An 18,066-nucleotide genomic window follows, 5' to 3' on the forward strand; every position below is an offset into this window, starting at 1 on the left:
GCTCCTCCTCCTCCTCAGGCACCTGCGAGGGGACTTCAGGGACCTGCGATGGAGCCAGGAGGTCACCTCTGTTGGTCTGGGCCAATAAATATTCCACTCCTATGCGCTCGCCTGTAACCAGTATAAACACAAAGATGAAGAAAGGACATGCATACACATCCATCTCCAACATGAGTAGCACAATCATCACACAGCAGAAATGAATGTCCTCTGAGTAGGGGGTAGCCTAAGGAAGAGAGGAGGAGGGGATGGAATACTCTGGTCAATCAGTGTTGCTTAGTTTGTTGTGATCTCTTACTCTTAGGTTTCCCGGGTGGAGTGAACTCTGGCACCAGAGCACAACCATGGACGCGCTGGCTGAGGTTGTTCAGGTGGGACATCAAGCGAACGTCGAAGCTTCTAAGGGTTGAAGCCCCCTCCACGTCTACTGCTTCCTTGGCCCGGCCCATGTTCCACCTCGATACCCCCTCCAGCATATGCATCTGCATATGCACAGCATTGCACCGCCAGCCTAAGAAACAAAATACTAAGTGAATACATATGAATACCCGACAGTGTTAATTGTGTTATTTTGAATAATTGAACAACCTATTCTCTGTCGTATTTAAAAAAGACATACAAAACAGTAAGTATGCCTAGATGTGATTGTACCTGGGACGAATGCACACTGGTGCCCGTGGAAACTCTCCAGGGAGGAGGACCTCCTACCACACCTCAGGACGTCCAACTCCTTGCCGCCCTTCTTGAGTGTCCCCACCTTTGTGTACAGTAATACACCTGCAGGGTGCTGCTTCTCCCAGACGTGGGGCATGCTGCCATGGTTCACCAGACGCAGCCCTGTGGTGTCGGTCAGGTCCCACACTGATTCCAGGAGCCCGGAAATCATGCGCCGCATCTCCTCCACTCCACGTGTCCTCCTCCTGCAGTGCCTCTTCAGTTCCCCTGGGCTGATGGATGCAAGGAGCTGTTCTTCAGTTGGGGGGTGTCCGCTGTGGCTGTTCCTCCACTCCCCTCTCTTGGCCTGCTTCAGGCGTTGCACATCCTCTTGGTCCCATTCAAAGACACAGGAGGAAATCTTGGCACAAAAGGTGCCATAGAGAGGGTGGTGCTCTGTAGTGAGGCCGGCCATAGAGAGGGTGGTGCTCTGTAGTGAGGCCGGCGCTCTGTAGTGAGGCCGTAGCTAAAGCGCCTCATGAAGTGGAAGCTGTCCAGCCGCACTGCAGACTTCCACGGGTGAAACAGCTTTGTCACAGAAGACACACCTGTGAAAAACAACCATTCATAATAACATAGACCACAACATCTGTGTGTGGTTACACCAAGTAAACTCCCAATTGCCTGTACCACTTCTCCCCAAAGTGACATTTGTATTATTTAAATACATTTACTACAAATGGTTTTAACAGTGAGTGTGTGTGTGAGAGAGAGAGAGAGAGAGAGAGAGAGAGAGAGAGAGAACAAGCAATTTTCACCCACCTGACTGGTTGCAACAGTCCCGGTCGACGTAAATAACTTCAGGCTCAGCTTGGCCAGCGTTCTGGTACCGAGTGACGATGCCCTGGCACAGATCCTCCAACCCTGCACCTTCAACCGTTGTCAACAGAGAGTTTAACACCTGGCCAAACTCATTTCCAATGTTGGTCATCCAAGCAGCACTGTCCCCGATCTCGCCAGCCAGCTTCTTGGTGATCTGTAAAACACAATACAAGCACTAAGAAGTAAACCAGTTTCCTGTAATTATACATGTTCTATTTTATATACTTTTTTACTGTTGAAACCCATACCTTCTTGGTCAAATCCATTTTGAGAATTCTCCCATAGGTGGATGTGATGACCCCCTTCATCTCATCCACATGGCTGAAGATGTCGTTGGAGTGGACAGTCTCAAACCACTGGGCGAGTGGAAGGGGCCTGAAGAGGAGACCCAAATGGATTTCTAATCCATCGCCTTAACCTCTCGGCCACGACAACCACATACACGTGTGTTCACCTTTGACATGCAAGTGTTACAAATCATCATTTTCATGAAGGACTTCAACTCCTGAGAAAGACCTAAGTTATGGCGATCAAGAAAAAGCTTTTTCTTTGTTTGTTAGAAATGGTCAATCTTTCAAAATGGGTGAGAGGAAGGAGTTGTGTCTTCAGAGATCAATCTGTGCAATAATTCATACGATCAATGACACGTCTGGCCTTTGTTTTTTTAATCAAACAGTCCAAGGAACTTGTGCTTCTTTCCAGGTTAACTTTTAGCAACCCTGAGTCAATAATGTTATCGTTGTCAGCAGGATTTGAACCTACTCGGGCAGACCCCAATGGATTTTGAATCCATTGCCTTAACCTCTCGGCCACGACAACCACATATACATGTGCGTTCACCCTTAACATTCAATGCTTACAACTCATCATCTTCTTGAAGGACTTCAACTCTTAAGACAGACCTAAGTTATGGCGATCAAGAAAAAGCTTATTTTTTGTTTGTTAGAAATGGTCAGTCTTCGAAATGGGTCAGAGGAAGGAGTTTTGTCTTCAGAGATCAATCTATGCAATAATTCATGTGATCATCGACATGTCTGGCCTTTGTTTTATTTCATCAAATGGTCAAAGGAACTTGTGCTTCTTTCCAGGTTAACTTTTCGCAAACCCTGGGTCAATAATGTTATCGTTGTCGGCAGGACATGAACCTGCGCGGGGAGACCCCAATGGATTTCTAATCCATCGCCTTAACCTCTCGGCCACGACAACAACATACACGCTTGTTCACCTTTGACATGCAACGGTTACAAATCATCATTTTCATGAAGTACTTCAACTCCTGAGACAGACCTAAGTTATGGCGATCAAGAAAAAGTTTTTTTTTGTTTGTTAGAAATGGTCAATCTTCGAAATGGGTCAGAGGAAGGAGCTGTCTCTTCAGAGATCAATCTGTGCAGAAGTTCATGTCATCAACGACACGTCTGGCCTTTGTTTTTTTAATCAAACGGTCCAAGGAACTTGTGCTTCTTTCCAGGTTAACTTTTAGCAACCCTGAGCCAATAATGTTATCGTTGTCGGCAGGATTCGAACCTACGCGGGGAGACCCCAATGCGATGGATTTCTAATCCATCGCCTTAACCTCTCGGCCACAACAACCACATATACAGTCATGTGAAAAAATTAGGACACCCTATGAAAACCTGTATATTCTTTAACATATTTGGACATGTGGATATTTAATATTAAATTTAACAGTACTGAGATATCCAAGTAATAAGACTAAACAATTAAAAATTAAGAAACGCCTTTTTACAACTTTATGTAAAATGTAATTCAAAAAGAATGCAATTTCTGGTGAGGAATAAATTAGGACACCCCTATATATTGGGCCACTTAAAATAGTTAAGATCACACACAGGTGTATCATATGAGGTGCACATGATCAGAACATCGTTACCCAGCATGTTGAATGAGGCTTACCCTATTTAAACCTCAGAAATTTAGTTTGGTGTGTCCCTGACTGTTGAAGTAAGAGTGAGCACCATGGTGAGATCCAAAGAGCTGCCTGACACCCTCAGAAAAAAGATTGTGGCTGCTTATGAGTCTGGAAAGGGATTTAAAAAGATCTCCAAAGATTTTAACATCAGTCATTCCACCATCCGGAAAATTGTTTACAAGTGGAGGACATTCAAAACAACTGTGACCATGCCCAGGTCTGGCCGTCCAAGCAAGTTCACCCCAGAGCAGACCTTAAGATGTTAAAAGAAGTCGTGAAAAATCCTAAAATGTCATCACGGAACCTACAGCAGGCTTTAGCTACTGTTGATGTGAAAGTGCATGACTCAACTATCAGAAAGAGACTACACAAGTTTAATTTTCATGGGAGGTGTGCAAGGAGGAAACCTTTGCTCTCTAAGAAAAACATTAAGGCCAGACTGAAGTTTGCCAGAGAGAATGCAGACAAAGACCAGGACTTCTGGAATAATGTTCTTTGGACAGATGAGTCTAAAGTTGAATTATTTGGACACCAGAAAACAAGACATGTCTGGCGTAACCAAATACAGCATTCCAAGAAAAGAACCTCATACCAACTGTGAAGCATGGAGGTGGAAGTGTCATGGTTTGGGGATGCTTTGCTGCAGTGGGACCTGGCCAGCTCACCATCATAGAATCCACCATGAATTCTGCTGTGTATCAGAGGGTGCTTGAGGAACATGTGAAACCATCTGTAAAAAAATGAAAGCTGAAGCGGAACTGGACCCTGCAACATGACAATGACCCAAAACATACCAGTAAATCCACCAAGGACTGGCTAAAAACTAAGAAGTGGAGAGTCCTGGAATGGCCAAGTCAAAGTCCAGATCTTAATCCAATTGAGATGCTGTGGAGTGATTTAAAACGAGCTGTACATGCAAGACGCCCCTCAAACATCTCACAGCTGAAAGAATTCTGCATTCTTTCTTCAGATCGATGTCAGAGATTGGTAGGTGGCTACAAGAAGCGTCTCACTGAAATTATTTCAGCCAAAGGGGGCAACACTAGTTATTAGAGGGTAGAGTGTCCTAACTTTTTCCTCCATTATAATATGCATTTTTGTTCATAACTTTTGTTTCATGAGTAAAACAATGTTAATTTTGGTTGTTTAGTTGCAATTAAATAACTTTCTTTTCGAGAAATAAATAAAAACAATTTTGGACATTGATATGTGAACATTTCTTAATAAAGAGCTGACTCTTTAATGGGGTGTCCTAATTTTTTCACATGACTGTACATGTGCGTTCACCCTTAACATTCAATGCTTACAACTCATCATCTTCTTGAAGGACTTCAACTCCTAAGACAGACCTAAGTTATGGCGATCAAGAAAAAGCTTATTTTTTGTTTGTTAGAAATGGTCAGTCTTCGAAATGGGTCAGAGGAAGGAGTTTTGTCTTCAGAGATCAATCTATGCAATAATTCATGTGATCAACGACATGTCTGGCCTTTGTTTTATTTCATCAAATGGTCAAAGGAACTTGTGCTTCTTTCCAGGTTAACTTTTCGCAACCCTGGGTCAATAATGTTATCGTTGTCGGCAAGACTCTAACCTGCGCGGGGAGACCCCAATGGATTTCTAATCCATCGCCTTAACCTCTCGGCCACGACAACGACATACATGCTTGTTCACCTTTGACATGCAACGGTTACAAATCATCATTTTCATGAAGTACTTCAACTCCTAAGACAGACCTAAGTTATGGCTATCAAGAAAAAGCTTTTTTTTGTTTGTTAGAAATGGTCAGTCTTCGAAATGGGTCAGAGGAAGGAGTTGTGTCTTCAGAGATCAGTCTGTGCAATAATTCATGAGATCAACGACACGTCTGGCCTTTGTTTTATTTCATCAAATGGTCAAAGGAACTTGTGCTTCTTTCCAGATCAACTTTTTGCAAACCCTGGGTCAATAATGTTATCGTTGTCGGCAGGATTCTAACCTGCGCGGGGAGACCCCAATGGATTTCAAATCCATCGCCTTAACCTCTCGGCCACGACAACGACATACATGCTTGTTCACCTTTGACATGCAACGGTTACAAATCATCATCATTCAGGAGCACTGATGTCGATGAAAGCTTTCAACTGAAGACGACCCCCTGCCACATCTGAAGGTTTAAACTTCTTTGTCTCCCTTTTGTGTTGAGCCAAGCTTAGTATATAGTTCAACACCAGGTGGGTCTTGGATGCATGGTAGGTGCTTCTGCTGCACTTGCCACACACGAGTCATGCTCTCAGGGTTGATCAAGCGTAAACCTGTGGTGTCAGTCAGTTCCCACATGGACTTTAATAATCCCTGAATGAGTTTCCGGGTGTCTTCTACTCTTCTGGTTCTTCTTCTGCAATGTTTAGCAAGCTCACTGGAGCTAATGTTGGCCAAAACTTGTGCTTCTGTGGGAGGATGACCAGGATACTTTTTCCTCAGCTCTGAGCTCTTGGCTTCTTTAAGGCGGCTGACATCATCTTGATCCCATTCGAAAATGCAGGAGGACAACTTGGAGCAGAATGTGCCATAAAGAGGATGATGCTCTGTGGTGAGACCGGTTGGGAATCGTCTCATGTAATGAAAGATGTCCAGTCTCACTGTAGTCTTCCACGGCCGAAACCACTCAAGCGCTGGAGGTGCACCTGCTTAGACAAAAAATAAGCAAAATAAAACACAAATACATTCTACAGTATTTCTTTATTCCTTTTTCATGATGACTCAGGGCTGGTGGTATTAAAGTTGTGACATAAAACATAACTGTTGCCAGATTATAATACCTTGTTAAAAACGCATTTCTTTTAAATTGGGTTTTAAATTTAAAGTTTAAAATGTTTTAAACTTTGAACTGTAAACTAATGTTACAATGAAGTGCAACAAAGTCTGAAGATCACAAACCTGATGCACTACAGCAGTCTCTGTCAACATAAAGGATCTTTGGCTCTGGTTCTCCAGCATTCTGGTAGCGCAGGACAATCCCTTGGCACAGTTCCTCCAAACCTGCTCCCTCACCTGTGGTCAGCACACAGTTCAGAGCTTGGCCATGTTCGTTGGTGATGTTCGTCATCCACGTAGGCGTCTCAGAAATGCCACCAGCAAGCTTTTTGGTGATCTGTTTGGTGTAAAGAAAATCAAAAGCAAGAACATCAGAATGCAAATAATAATTACAATTGACAAAATTTTAGAGGTGTTTTACTATACCTTTTTGGTAGAGTCAAGCTTTAAAATCCTGCCGTATGTTGAGGTGATGACACCCTTCATCTCAGACAAGTGACTCAGTATTTCATTGGCATGCACAGTCTGAAACCACTGTGCAAGAGGAAGAGGGCAAAACCGTGGCGGATTCTGGTAGGCAACTTTATGGCTCCTGGCTAAGACACTCTTCTTTTTGTGACGCTCACAGTCAGACATATACTCAATGGTGCGCTTTGCCCACTCCTCACTGTGCAGCTCTTCCAACGCTTGCTGCACATAACTGGAGCTATTTCCAACAGTCCGCGGTTTCAGCAAAGTCACGCACCTTTTGTCCAGAGCCAGCTGTGTGGTGAGAGTAGCTGGAAACTTGTTTCTGTTGGCTGGATCTAATTGACTTAAAACCTCGGTGCTCCACGGACAGACAGGAATCATGCATTTACTGCATCGTGGATAATCTCCTCCAATCAAATAGTACCTTGAATTCAGGTCAACGACTTCTCTAACCTTTGTGTAGATCCCAGAGTGGTGCATCTTGGTGTTGCACTGTTGACACTTCAGTGAAATACCCCACATCCGCATAGGTGCCCACAGAAACATCTGCTGCCTGAAGTAGACCAGGGGACCCGGAGGTGCAGTCACTACCTTTGGTGGACTGGGTGGATGAAACCAGTTTTGGGAGAACCGTTGTCTAAACTGGCCTGTGGGGTGGTAAAGGCACTGTGCAATCCACTCCTGGTCTGCCGGCTTGATGACCCGCAAAAACTGCTTGGGAAGAAAACTCACCCAATTCACCTCTGGAGGCCTAAGGTGGACAACAGGAGAAGAAGCAGCTGGAGGAATTGGCTGCGGGCGTTGCACTGGTGGAAGGCACTGCTGTGGCTGAAGTGGTGGTTGTTGGGGTGGTGTTGCTGGTTTCCCATGTTGTGGTGGTTTGAATGCTAGTAGTTGGTGTGGTTGAGATGCTGATGTTTGGTGTGGTGGGTCATGACCTTCTTCAATATGATGAAGCAGCCCAACTGCACCCTTGACCTTTTTCCCACATTGCTCACAACATTGTTCTGCATGAAAGTCAGACAAGTGTTCATTAAATTGTTCCACGTTGATGTTTTCACTACATAATGCACACTGTATCTGCTCTGGGGTTTGACTGACTGAGATGCTTTGAGGTTGACAGCTTCCTGAACTTGAGCTCCTCTGTGCTGTGGGATCAGCTGGAACTTTGCCTACACTTGAATTGCTCTGTGCGGCTGGATCTGCTGCAGCTGCGGCTACACTTGAGCTCCTGTGCATGGCCGGGTTTACATTTGAACTGCTCTGTGCGGCTGGATCTGCTGCAGCTGCGGCTACACTTGAGCTCCTGTGCATGGCCGGGTTTACATTTGAACTGCTCTGTGCAGCTGGATCTGCTGGGGCCCTAGGTACACCTTGGCTGCTCTGGTTGGCCTGGAAGGCTGACGCTGTCCCTGCACCTGACATTTCGGATTGAACCCTTGTTGAACCTGCCTGCTCACCTGACTGTGGAAAAACAACATTGAATTTGTTGCTAAAGCTTGAAAAACTTTTGTAATAAAACATTAAATTCTTTCCAGTGTTTTAGAACAATCAATTTTAGAACAATTTCTAATTAGATTTTGTGTCTTATATATTCAGAAAGGTAAAAATCTGTGAAACACTCACAACTTTAACAGTCACATATTGCAGTGTGAAACATAGCTTTTTTTTCCATCTATTGTAAATAAATAAAAAAGTTGAACTCACCTTATGATAACCACCTTTCATTCTGCCTAGCCAAAGGGATTTAGGAAAAGTTTTAAATGATTAAACTACTAGTCATACCCATCCAGTTGTTCCACTTGTCGACTCCATATTGATCGTCCAAAGCCTCTGTCTTGGACTGCTAGGCACTGCCATTGCCCTGTGCCTTGCACACTGCCATCTTGTGGACGCTCCGTGAATAGAGGGCTGTGCCGCTTTTCACATTCAAATCGGCATGCATTTGTTTGTGCATCGTGCAGCACAGTAGGAGTGTGTCAAAATTACGCCATGGACACGAGAGCAAAAAATGGATCCACAAATGCAAAAAATGGATCCACAAATGCAGACTGCCAGACTGCACACACAAAGTCAAGCATATTTATTTTAAAATGTCGAAAATATATTTACAAATGTATGTATATTTATATATATATATACATTTATTTGTGTGTCACATTTTTATATTTATATTAATTATATATACATTTATAAATTCGTTCATATTTATATTCATTTTTACTCACATATATCTCAATCACATTTTTATATTTATATTAATTATATATACATTTATAAATTTGTTCATATTTATATAAATTTTTTTTACCCAAAATTTCCCCCATACAATTGCAGGGGATTTCTTTTCCAAATATGTCGGTTGTCCGGACTTTCTGGTTGAAGACAGGAGTCAGTAGACAAGCGCCTATCCGCTGAATGACAGCCCTCCATCTTCTGGTTCCAGGTCTCTTCCCAGTGGAAAACTTGAACTTTCCCTAAGCATACAGCTGCATAACACCAGCCCAATACGCAACGGGCTTCCCTGTCTTCATCATCCCAAAAAACAAAAATTTTAGCCGAATGATAGTAAAAAAAAAACGCCAGGAAGGAGCGTTAAAATAAGACAATAATGCTTGAAAGGATATTTTAAACCAACAGAACGACGCACAGATACGGACAGAGTCAGGTTAAACTATATTAAACGGGAGTCAAAAGTTGGGAGACGGTGGCGGCAAACTTGTTTTTGTTTTTCCCATCGACCACCACTGCGCATGACTTACGTGATGACGAAACACGTCAAATGTTAGGACTTGTTAGGATTTGTTAGGAATTTAGTAGGATTGTTAGGAATTTGTTAGGACTGTTAGGAATGTGTTAGGACTTTGTTAAGAACTTGTTTGACGGCCAGTTGGCAGAGGGTACGGCCACCTCGTCCTCTCTCTAGCAAGTTTGACCATAAAAAATTCCGTCTTAAACTACAGCTGGTATGATTTTGGTCTTAAAATTGGAGCCTCATCAGATACAATGGCCTTGCCTGCAGAGGATATGAATTTATCCTCCTTTCACAAAAATAGAATCATTATTATCTAAATGTGGTACCATGTAGGGATGGTCGAGGTTGTTTGATTTAAAATTGGGCGAAACAAAAGCAATTGCACTTAGGATAAGTCAAATTTAAGGTTGGTGTTATTACAATCTCTTCAGTATATACCCAAATATGGAAGACAAACTATGTCAAATTATAAAAGGCTTGCTTTCCAGGCTAAATGTGGCGGGATTGATGTCCGCACTCCTCAGAAATCTTTTAGGTGCTCTTCTGGTGAGAGGCCTTAATGATCATCTTATAAAGACAAACCAACTTATTTGCAAATTCAAATTTGTTTAAAATCGGAAAGAAAAAAGAATCTGCAAATCCATGAAACGCTACGAATTTTCCATGTCTCACTGATCGAACGCAAGACTCTACTTGATACATTCAACCACTCTGAAAAACACTGATAAAAACCAACAAGCTTCAGTTGTGAGATCTATTCCTTTTGATGTATCAAGGAATGGATCGTTTGGTCAGAAAGGTTCGTTAATTTGGAAGCGCTAAGAATACAACAAATAAAGGGGAATTAGCTCAAATGGTAGAGCGCTCGCTTCGCATGTGAGAGGTAGCGGGATCGACGCCCGCATTCTCCAGTTGTCTTTCCTTTGTCCTCTGTGGAGGAAATGATTAACAGCTGGATTTGGCAAAGGTGGATGCAAACTGAAAGAAAGACAGCTCTTTCACATTAGCCTGAAGTCACACTCAAAATTCTTCATGATAGATTCCATCGCCGAAATGAACTTCGTGTAGGCAAATAAAAACTTTGCGACAAAAGCATTGTTTGAAAAGCCTGCTTGTAAGAAGTGGAATGAGCCATTTTAACAGAAAGGAACTTGACATGGAAATCCAAGGAGAATGGGATTCGAACCCATGCGTGCCAAGCACAATGGATTAGCAGTCCATCGCCTTAACCACTCGGCCACCTCGTCCTCTCTGTTGCAAGTTTGACCATAAAAAATTCCGTCTTAAACGACAGCTGGTATAATTTTGATCTCAAAATTGGAGACTCATTAGATACAATGGTCTTGCGTGCAGAGGATATGAATTTATCCTCCTTTCACAAAAATAGAATCATTATTATCTAAATGTGGTTTCATGTAGGGATGTTTGAGGTTGTTTGATTTAAAATTGGGCGAAACAAAAGCAATTGCACTTAGGATAAGTCAAATTTAAGGTTGGGGTTATCACAATCTCTTTAGAATATACCCAAATATGGAAGACAAACTATGTCAAATTATAAAGGGCTTGCTTTCCAGGCAAAATGTGGCGGGATTGATGTCCGCACTCCTCAGAAATCTTTTAGGTGCTCTTCTGGTGAGAGGCCTTACTGATCATCTTATAAAGACAAACCAACTAATGTGCAAATTCAAATTTGTTTAGAATCAGAAAGAAAAAAGAATCGGCATAACCATGAAACACTACGGATTTTCCATGTCTCACTGATGGAACGCAAGACTCTACTTGATACATTCAACCACTCTGAAAAACACTGATAAAAACCAACAAGCTTCAGTTGTGAGATCTATTCCTTTTGATGTATCAAGGAATGGATCGTTTGGTCAGAAAGGGTTCGTTAATTTGGAAGCGCTAATAATACATCAATCGAAGGGGAATTAGCTCAAATGGTAGAGCGCTCGCGTAGCATGTGAGAGGTAGCGGGATCGAGGCCCGCATTCTCCAGTTGTCTTTCCTTTGTCCTCTGTGGAGGAAATGATTAACAGCTTGATGTGGCAAAGGTGGATGCAAACTGAAAGAAAGACAGCTCTAACACATTAGCCTGAAGTCACACTCGAAATTCTTCATGATAGATTCAATCGCCCAAATGAACTTCGTGTAGGCAAATAAAAATTTTGCGACAAAACCATTGTTTGATAAGCCTGCTTGTAAGAAGTGGAATGAGAAATTTTAACAAACCAGAACAGAACTTGACATGCAAAGCCGACGAGAATGGGATTCGAACCCATGCGTGCAAAGCACAACGGATTAGCAGTCCATCGCCTTAACCGCTCGGCCACCTCGTCCTCTGTCTTGTAAGTTAGACCATAAAAAATTCCATCTTAAACTACAGCTGGTATAATTTTGAGCTCAACATTGGAGCCTCATTAGATACAATGGCCTTGCGTGCAGAGGATATGAATTCATCCTCCTTTCACAAAAATAGAATCATTATCTAAATGTGGTACCATGTAGGGATGTTTGAGGTTGTTTGATTTAAAATTGGGCGAAACAAAAGCAATTGCACTTAGGATAAGTCAAATTTAAGGTTGGGGTTATTACAATCTCTTCAGTATATACCCAAATATGAAAGATAAACTATGTCAAATTATAAAAGGCTTGCTTTCCAGGCTAAATGTGGCGGGATTGATGTCCGCACTCCTCAGAAATCTTTTAGGTGCTCTTCTGTTGAGAGGCGTTAATGATCATCTTATAAAGACAAACCAACTTATTTGCAAATTCAAATTTGTTTAAAATCGGAAAGAAAAAAGAATCTGCAAATCCATGAAACACTACGAATTTTCCATGTCTCACTGATCGAACGCAAGACTCTACTTGATACATTCAACCACTCTGAAAAACACTGATAAAAACCAACAAGCTTCAGTTGTGAGATCTATTCCTTTTGATGTATCAAGGAATGGATCGTTTGGTCAGAAAGGTTCGTTAATTTGGAAGCACTAAGAATACAACAAATAAAGGGGAATTAGCTCAAATGGTAGAGTGCTCGCTTCGCATGTGAGAGGTAGCGGGATCGACGCCCACATTCTCCAGTTGTCTTTACTTTGTCCTCTGTGGAGGAAATTATTAACAGCTGGATTTGGCAAAGGTGGATGCAAACTGAAAGAAAGACAGCTCTTTCACATTAGCCTGAAGTCACACTCAAAATTCTTCATGATAGATTCCATCGCCGAAATGAACTTCGTGTAGGCAAATAAAAACTTTGCGACAAAACGATTGTTGGAAAAGCCTGCTTGTAAGAAGTGGAATGAGCCATTTTAACAGAAAGGAACTTGACATTCAAAGCCGACGAGGATGGGATTCGAACCCATGTGTGCAAAGCACAATGGATTAGCAGTCCATCGCCTTAACTTCTCGGACACCTCGTCCTCTCTCTTGTACGTTTGACCATAAAAATTTCCGTCTTAAACTACAGCTGGTATAATTTTGATCTCAAAATTGGAGACTCATTAGATACAATGGCCTTGCGTGCAGAGGATATGAATTCATCCTCCTTTCACAAAAATAGAATCATTATTATCTAAATGTGGTACCATGTAGGGATGTTTGAGGTTGTTTGATTTAAAATTGGGCGAAACAAAAGCAATTGCACTTAGGATAAGTCCAATTTAAGGTTGGGGTTATTACAATCTCTTCAGTATATACCCAAATATGAAAGATAAACTATGTCAAATTATAAAGGGCTTGCTTTCCAGGCAAAATGTGGCGGGATTGATGTCCGCACTCCTCAGAAATCTTTTAGGTGCTCTTCTGGTGAGAGGCCTTAATGATCATCTTATAAAGACAAACCAACTAATGTGCAAATTCAAATTTGTTTAAAATCGGAAAGAAAAAAGAATCGGCATAACCATGAAACACTACGGATTTTCCATGTCTCACTCATCGATCGCAAGACTCTACTTGATACATTCAACCACTCTGAAAAACACTGATAAAAACCAACAATTCAGTTGTGAGATCTATTCCTTTTGATGTATCAAGGAATGGATCGTTTGGTCAGAAAGGGTTCGTTAATTTGGAAACGCTAAGAATACATCAATCGAAGGGGAATTAGCTCAAATGGTAGAGCGCTCGCGTAGCATGTGAGAGGTAGCGGGATCGACGCCCGCATTCTCCAGTTGTCTTTCATTTGTCCTTTGTCCTCTGTGGAGGAAATGATTAACAGCTGCATGTAGCAAAGGTGGGTGCAAAGTGAAAGAAAGACAGCTCTTTCACATTAGCCTGAAGTCACACTCAAAATTCTTCATGATAGATTCAATCGCCCAAATGAACCAAGTGTAAGCAAATAAAAATATTGCGACAAAAGCATTGTTTGAAAAGCCTGCTTGTAAGAAGTGGAATCAGAAATATTAACAAACCAGAACAGAACTTGACATTCAAAGCCGACAAGGATGGGATTCGAACCCATGCGTGCAAAGCACAATGGATTAGCAGTCCATCGCCTTAACCGCTCGGCCACCTCGTCCGCTCTCTTGTAAGTTTGACCATAAAAATTTCCGTCTTAAACTACAGCTGGTATAATTTTGATCTCAACATTGGAGCCTCATTAGATACAATGGCCTTTCGTGCAGAGGATATGAATTTATCCTCCTTTCACAAAAATAGAATCATTATTATCTAAATGTGGTACCATGTAGGGATGTTTGAGGTTGTTTGATTTAAAATTGGGCGAAACAAAAGCAATTGCACTTAGGATAAGTCCAATTTAAGGTTGGGGTTATTACAATCTCTTCAGTATATACCCAAATATGAAAGATAAACTATGTCAAATTATAAAGGGCTTGCTTTCCAGGCAAAATGTGGCGGGATTGATGTCCGCACTCCTCAGAAATCTTTTAGGTGCTCTTCTGGTGAGAGGCCTTAATGATCATCTTATAAAGACAAACCAACTAATGTGCAAATTCAAATTTGTTTAAAATCGGAAAGAAAAAAGAATCGGCATAACCATGAAACACTACGGATTTTCCATGTCTCACTCATCGATCGCAAGACTCTACTTGATACATTCAACCACTCTGAAAAACACTGATAAAAACCAACAAGCTTCAGTTTTGAGATCTATTCCTTTTGATGTATCAAGGAATGGATCATTTGGTCAGAAAGGGTTCGTTAATTTGGAAGCGCTAAGAATACATCAATCGAAGGGGAATTAGCTCAAATGGTAGAGCGCTCGCTTAGCATGTGAGAGGTAGCGGGATCGACGCCCGCATTCTCCAGGTGTCTTTCATTTGTCCTTTGTCCTCTGTCAAGGAAATGATTAACAGCTGCATGTAGCAAAGTGAAAGAGAGACAGCTCTTTCACATTAGCTTGAAGTCACACTCAAAATTCTTCATGATAGATTCAATCGCCCAAATGAACCTAGTGCAAGCAAATAAAAATATTGCGACAAAAGCATTGTTTGAAAAGCCTGCTTGTAAGAAGTGGAATGAGAAATATTAACAAACCAGAAAAGAACTTAACATTCAAAGCCGACGAGGATGGGATTCGAACCCATGTGTGCAAAGCACAATGGATTAGCAATCCATCGCCTTAACCGCTCGGCCACCTCGTCCGCTCTCTTGTAAGTTTGACCATAAAAATTTCCGTCTTAAACTACAGCTGGTATAATTTTGATCTCAACATTGAAGCCTCATTAGATACAATGGCCTTGCGTGCAGAGGATATGAATTCATCCTCCTTTCACAAAAATAGAATCATTATTATCTAAATGTGGTACCATGTAGGGATGTTTGAGGTTGTTTGATTTAAAATTGGGCGAAACAAAAGCAATTGCACTTAGGATAAGTCCAATTTAAGGTTGGGGTTATTACAATCTCTTCAGTATATACCCAAATATGAAAGATAAACTATGTCAAATTATAAAGGGCTTGCTTTCCAGGCAAAATGTGGCGGGATTGATGTCCGCACTCCTCAGAAATCTTTTAGGTGCTCTTCTGGTGAGAGGCCTTAATGATCATCTTATAAAGACAAACCAACTAATGTGCAAATTCAAATTTGTTTAAAATCGGAAAGAAAAAAGAATCGGCATAACCATGAAACACTACGGATTTTCCATGTCTCACTCATCGATCGCAAGACTCTACTTGATACATTCAACCACTCTGAAAAACACTGATAAAAACCAACAAGCTTCAGTTGTGAGATCTATTCCTTTTGATGTATCAAGGAATGGATCGTTTGGTCAGAAATGGTTCGTTAATTTGGAAGCGCTAAGAATACATCAATCGAAGGGGAATTAGCTCAAATGGTAGAGCGCTCGCGTAGCATGTGAGAGGTAGCGGGATCGACGCCCGCATTCTCCAGTTGTCTTTCATTTGTCCTTTGTCCTCTGTGGAGGAAATGATTAACAGCTGCATGTAGCAAAGGTGGGTGCAAAGTGAAAGAAAGACAGCTCTTTCACATTAGCCTGAAGTCACACTCAAAATTCTTCATGATAGATTCAATCGCCCAAATGAACCAAGTGTAAGCAAATAAAAATATTGCGACAAAAGCATTGTTTGAAAAGCCTGCTTGTAAGAGGTGGAATCAGAAATATTAACAAACCAGAACAGAACTTGACATTCAAAGCCGACGAGGATGGGATTCGAACCCATGTGTGCAAAGCACAATGGATTAGCAATCCATCGCCTTAACCACTCGGCCACCTCGTCCTCTCTCTTGTAAGTTTGACCATAAAAATTTCCGTCTTAAACTACAGCTGGTATAATTTTGATCTCAACATTGGAGCCTCATTAGACACAATGGCCTTTCGTGCAGAGGATATGAATTTATCCTCCTTTCACAAAAATAGAATCATTATTATCTAAATGTGGTACCATGTAGGGATGTTTGAGGTTGTTTGATTTAAAATTGGGCGAAACAAAAGCAATTGCACTTAGGATAAGTCAAATTTAAGGTTGGGGTTATTACAATCTCTTCAGTATATACCCAAATATGAAAGATAAACTATGTCAAATTATAAAGGGCTTGCTTTCCAGGCAAAATGTGGCGGGATTGATGTCCGCACTCCTCAGAAATCTTTTCGGTGCTCTTCTGGTGAGAGGCCTTAATGATCATCTTATAAAGACAAACCAACTAATGTGCAAATTCAAATTTGTTTAAAATCAGAAAGAAAAAAGAATCTGCATAACCATGAAACACTACGGATTTTCCATGTCTCACTCATCGATCGCAAGACTCTACTTGATACATTCAACCACTCTGAAAAACACTGATAAAAACCAACAATTCAGTTGTGAGATCTATTCCTTTTGATGTATCAAGGAATGGATCGTTTGGTCAGAAATGGTTCGTTAATTTGGAAGCGCTAATAATACATCAATTGAAGGGGAATTAGCTCAAATGGTAGAGCGCTCGCTTCGCATGTGAGAGGTAGCGGGATCGACGCCCGCATTCTCCAGTTGTCTTTCCTTTGTCCTCTGTGGAGGAAATGATTAACAGCTGGATGTGGCAAAGGTGGATGCAAACTGAAAGAAAGACAGCTCTTTCACATTAGCCTGAAGTCACACTCAAAATTCTTCATGATAGATTCAATTGCCCAAATGAACTTCGTGTAGGCAAATAAAAGCATTGTTTGAAAAGCCTGCTGGTAAGACGTGGAATGAGAAATTTTAACAAACCAGAACAGAACTTGACATGCAAAGCCAACGAGGATGGGATTCGAACCCATGTGTGCAAAGCACAATGGATTAGCAGTCCATCGCCTTAACCACTCGGCCACCTCGTCCTCTCTCCTATAAGTTTGACCATAAAAATTTCCGTCTTAAACTACAGCTGGTATAATTTTGAGCTCAACATTGGAGCCTCATTAGATACAATGGCCTTGCGTGTAGCTGTCTCTCTGTGTTTATTGGCATACAGCACAGTTAGTGAGATCCAGATCCATGTGGGCACTCAGGACGGATTTAAATAGCGACTCTATAACTGATGTTATAGGTAAAACATATTAGCTTTTTAAAAATCTTTATTTTAAAGAAAACGAGAAAAAATAATAATTTCTGAATGGTCAGGCTCTGTCAGAGGTGACAGTGTAGAAACAGAGTGCAGCATAGAGGGAAGTACAGGTTAAGTGGTAGATTACATTTCTACACCTGAACAGGGACTTGAACCCTGGACCCTCAGATTAAAAGTCTGATGCTCTACCAACTGAGCTATCCAGGCCCTATGAGAGTGTGTCTGAGTGACAGCTGACATCTGAAACACTTCCTGAGTCCAAAGCTGTGACGCTGTTTTCTGAACAAACGCCTGGTTGATGTGAACTTGTGTTGCAGCCACTGAGCATAAAGAAGAAGGCCTTCATGGAGGGAAACAGGGACTTAAGGAGGAGTGTGAAGAAAAAAGGAAGAGAATCTATCTGCAGCAGAACAGTGTGAGGGATGTGTGGTCAGGAATGGAAAAGCTCACAGGCTTTGGGATAATGTGGGATCAGACAGATGGAAGAGTTCAGACAAACTCAGCATGCTGCTGCCTCCTGCTACAGACCTCACATCCTCCATGTACCAACAGCTTCCCTGTCACACCTCA

The 18,066-nt window shown here is 41.7% G+C and overlaps 12 non-coding genes across 12 annotated transcripts; all 12 read right to left on the bottom strand.

Moving 5' to 3' along the window:
* Nucleotides 1-2,273: 2,273 nt before the first annotated feature.
* On the bottom strand, nt 2,274-2,355 carry trnal-caa (transfer RNA leucine (anticodon CAA)). The gene has a single exon. It is a non-coding gene; the product is annotated as a tRNA-Leu (tRNA).
* Nucleotides 2,356-2,660: 305 nt separating this feature from the next.
* On the bottom strand, nt 2,661-2,742 carry trnas-aga (transfer RNA serine (anticodon AGA)). The gene has a single exon. It is a non-coding gene; the product is annotated as a tRNA-Ser (tRNA).
* Nucleotides 2,743-5,039: 2,297 nt separating this feature from the next.
* On the bottom strand, nt 5,040-5,121 carry trnas-aga (transfer RNA serine (anticodon AGA)). The gene has a single exon. It is a non-coding gene; the product is annotated as a tRNA-Ser (tRNA).
* A 302-nt stretch (nt 5,122-5,423) lies between these two features.
* trnas-uga (transfer RNA serine (anticodon UGA)) lies at nt 5,424-5,505 on the bottom strand. The gene has a single exon. It is a non-coding gene; the product is annotated as a tRNA-Ser (tRNA).
* A 5,148-nt stretch (nt 5,506-10,653) lies between these two features.
* Nucleotides 10,654-10,735, bottom strand: trnas-gcu (transfer RNA serine (anticodon GCU)). Its single transcript has one exon. It is a non-coding gene; the product is annotated as a tRNA-Ser (tRNA).
* A 1,010-nt stretch (nt 10,736-11,745) lies between these two features.
* trnas-gcu (transfer RNA serine (anticodon GCU)) lies at nt 11,746-11,827 on the bottom strand. Its single transcript has one exon. It is a non-coding gene; the product is annotated as a tRNA-Ser (tRNA).
* A 1,001-nt stretch (nt 11,828-12,828) lies between these two features.
* trnas-gcu (transfer RNA serine (anticodon GCU)) lies at nt 12,829-12,910 on the bottom strand. Its single transcript has one exon. It is a non-coding gene; the product is annotated as a tRNA-Ser (tRNA).
* A 1,015-nt stretch (nt 12,911-13,925) lies between these two features.
* trnas-gcu (transfer RNA serine (anticodon GCU)) lies at nt 13,926-14,007 on the bottom strand. The gene has a single exon. It is a non-coding gene; the product is annotated as a tRNA-Ser (tRNA).
* A 1,005-nt stretch (nt 14,008-15,012) lies between these two features.
* trnas-gcu (transfer RNA serine (anticodon GCU)) lies at nt 15,013-15,094 on the bottom strand. Its single transcript has one exon. It is a non-coding gene; the product is annotated as a tRNA-Ser (tRNA).
* Nucleotides 15,095-16,111: 1,017 nt separating this feature from the next.
* On the bottom strand, nt 16,112-16,193 carry trnas-gcu (transfer RNA serine (anticodon GCU)). Its single transcript has one exon. It is a non-coding gene; the product is annotated as a tRNA-Ser (tRNA).
* Nucleotides 16,194-17,187: 994 nt separating this feature from the next.
* Nucleotides 17,188-17,269, bottom strand: trnas-gcu (transfer RNA serine (anticodon GCU)). Its single transcript has one exon. It is a non-coding gene; the product is annotated as a tRNA-Ser (tRNA).
* Nucleotides 17,270-17,630: 361 nt separating this feature from the next.
* On the bottom strand, nt 17,631-17,703 carry trnak-uuu (transfer RNA lysine (anticodon UUU)). The gene has a single exon. It is a non-coding gene; the product is annotated as a tRNA-Lys (tRNA).
* Between the last annotated feature and the right edge of the window lie 363 nt (nt 17,704-18,066).

Source organism: Odontesthes bonariensis, chromosome 11 (genome assembly GCF_027942865.1).
Source record: "Odontesthes bonariensis isolate fOdoBon6 chromosome 11, fOdoBon6.hap1, whole genome shotgun sequence".
In the NCBI taxonomy this organism is placed as follows: domain Eukaryota; kingdom Metazoa; phylum Chordata; class Actinopteri; order Atheriniformes; family Atherinopsidae; genus Odontesthes; species Odontesthes bonariensis.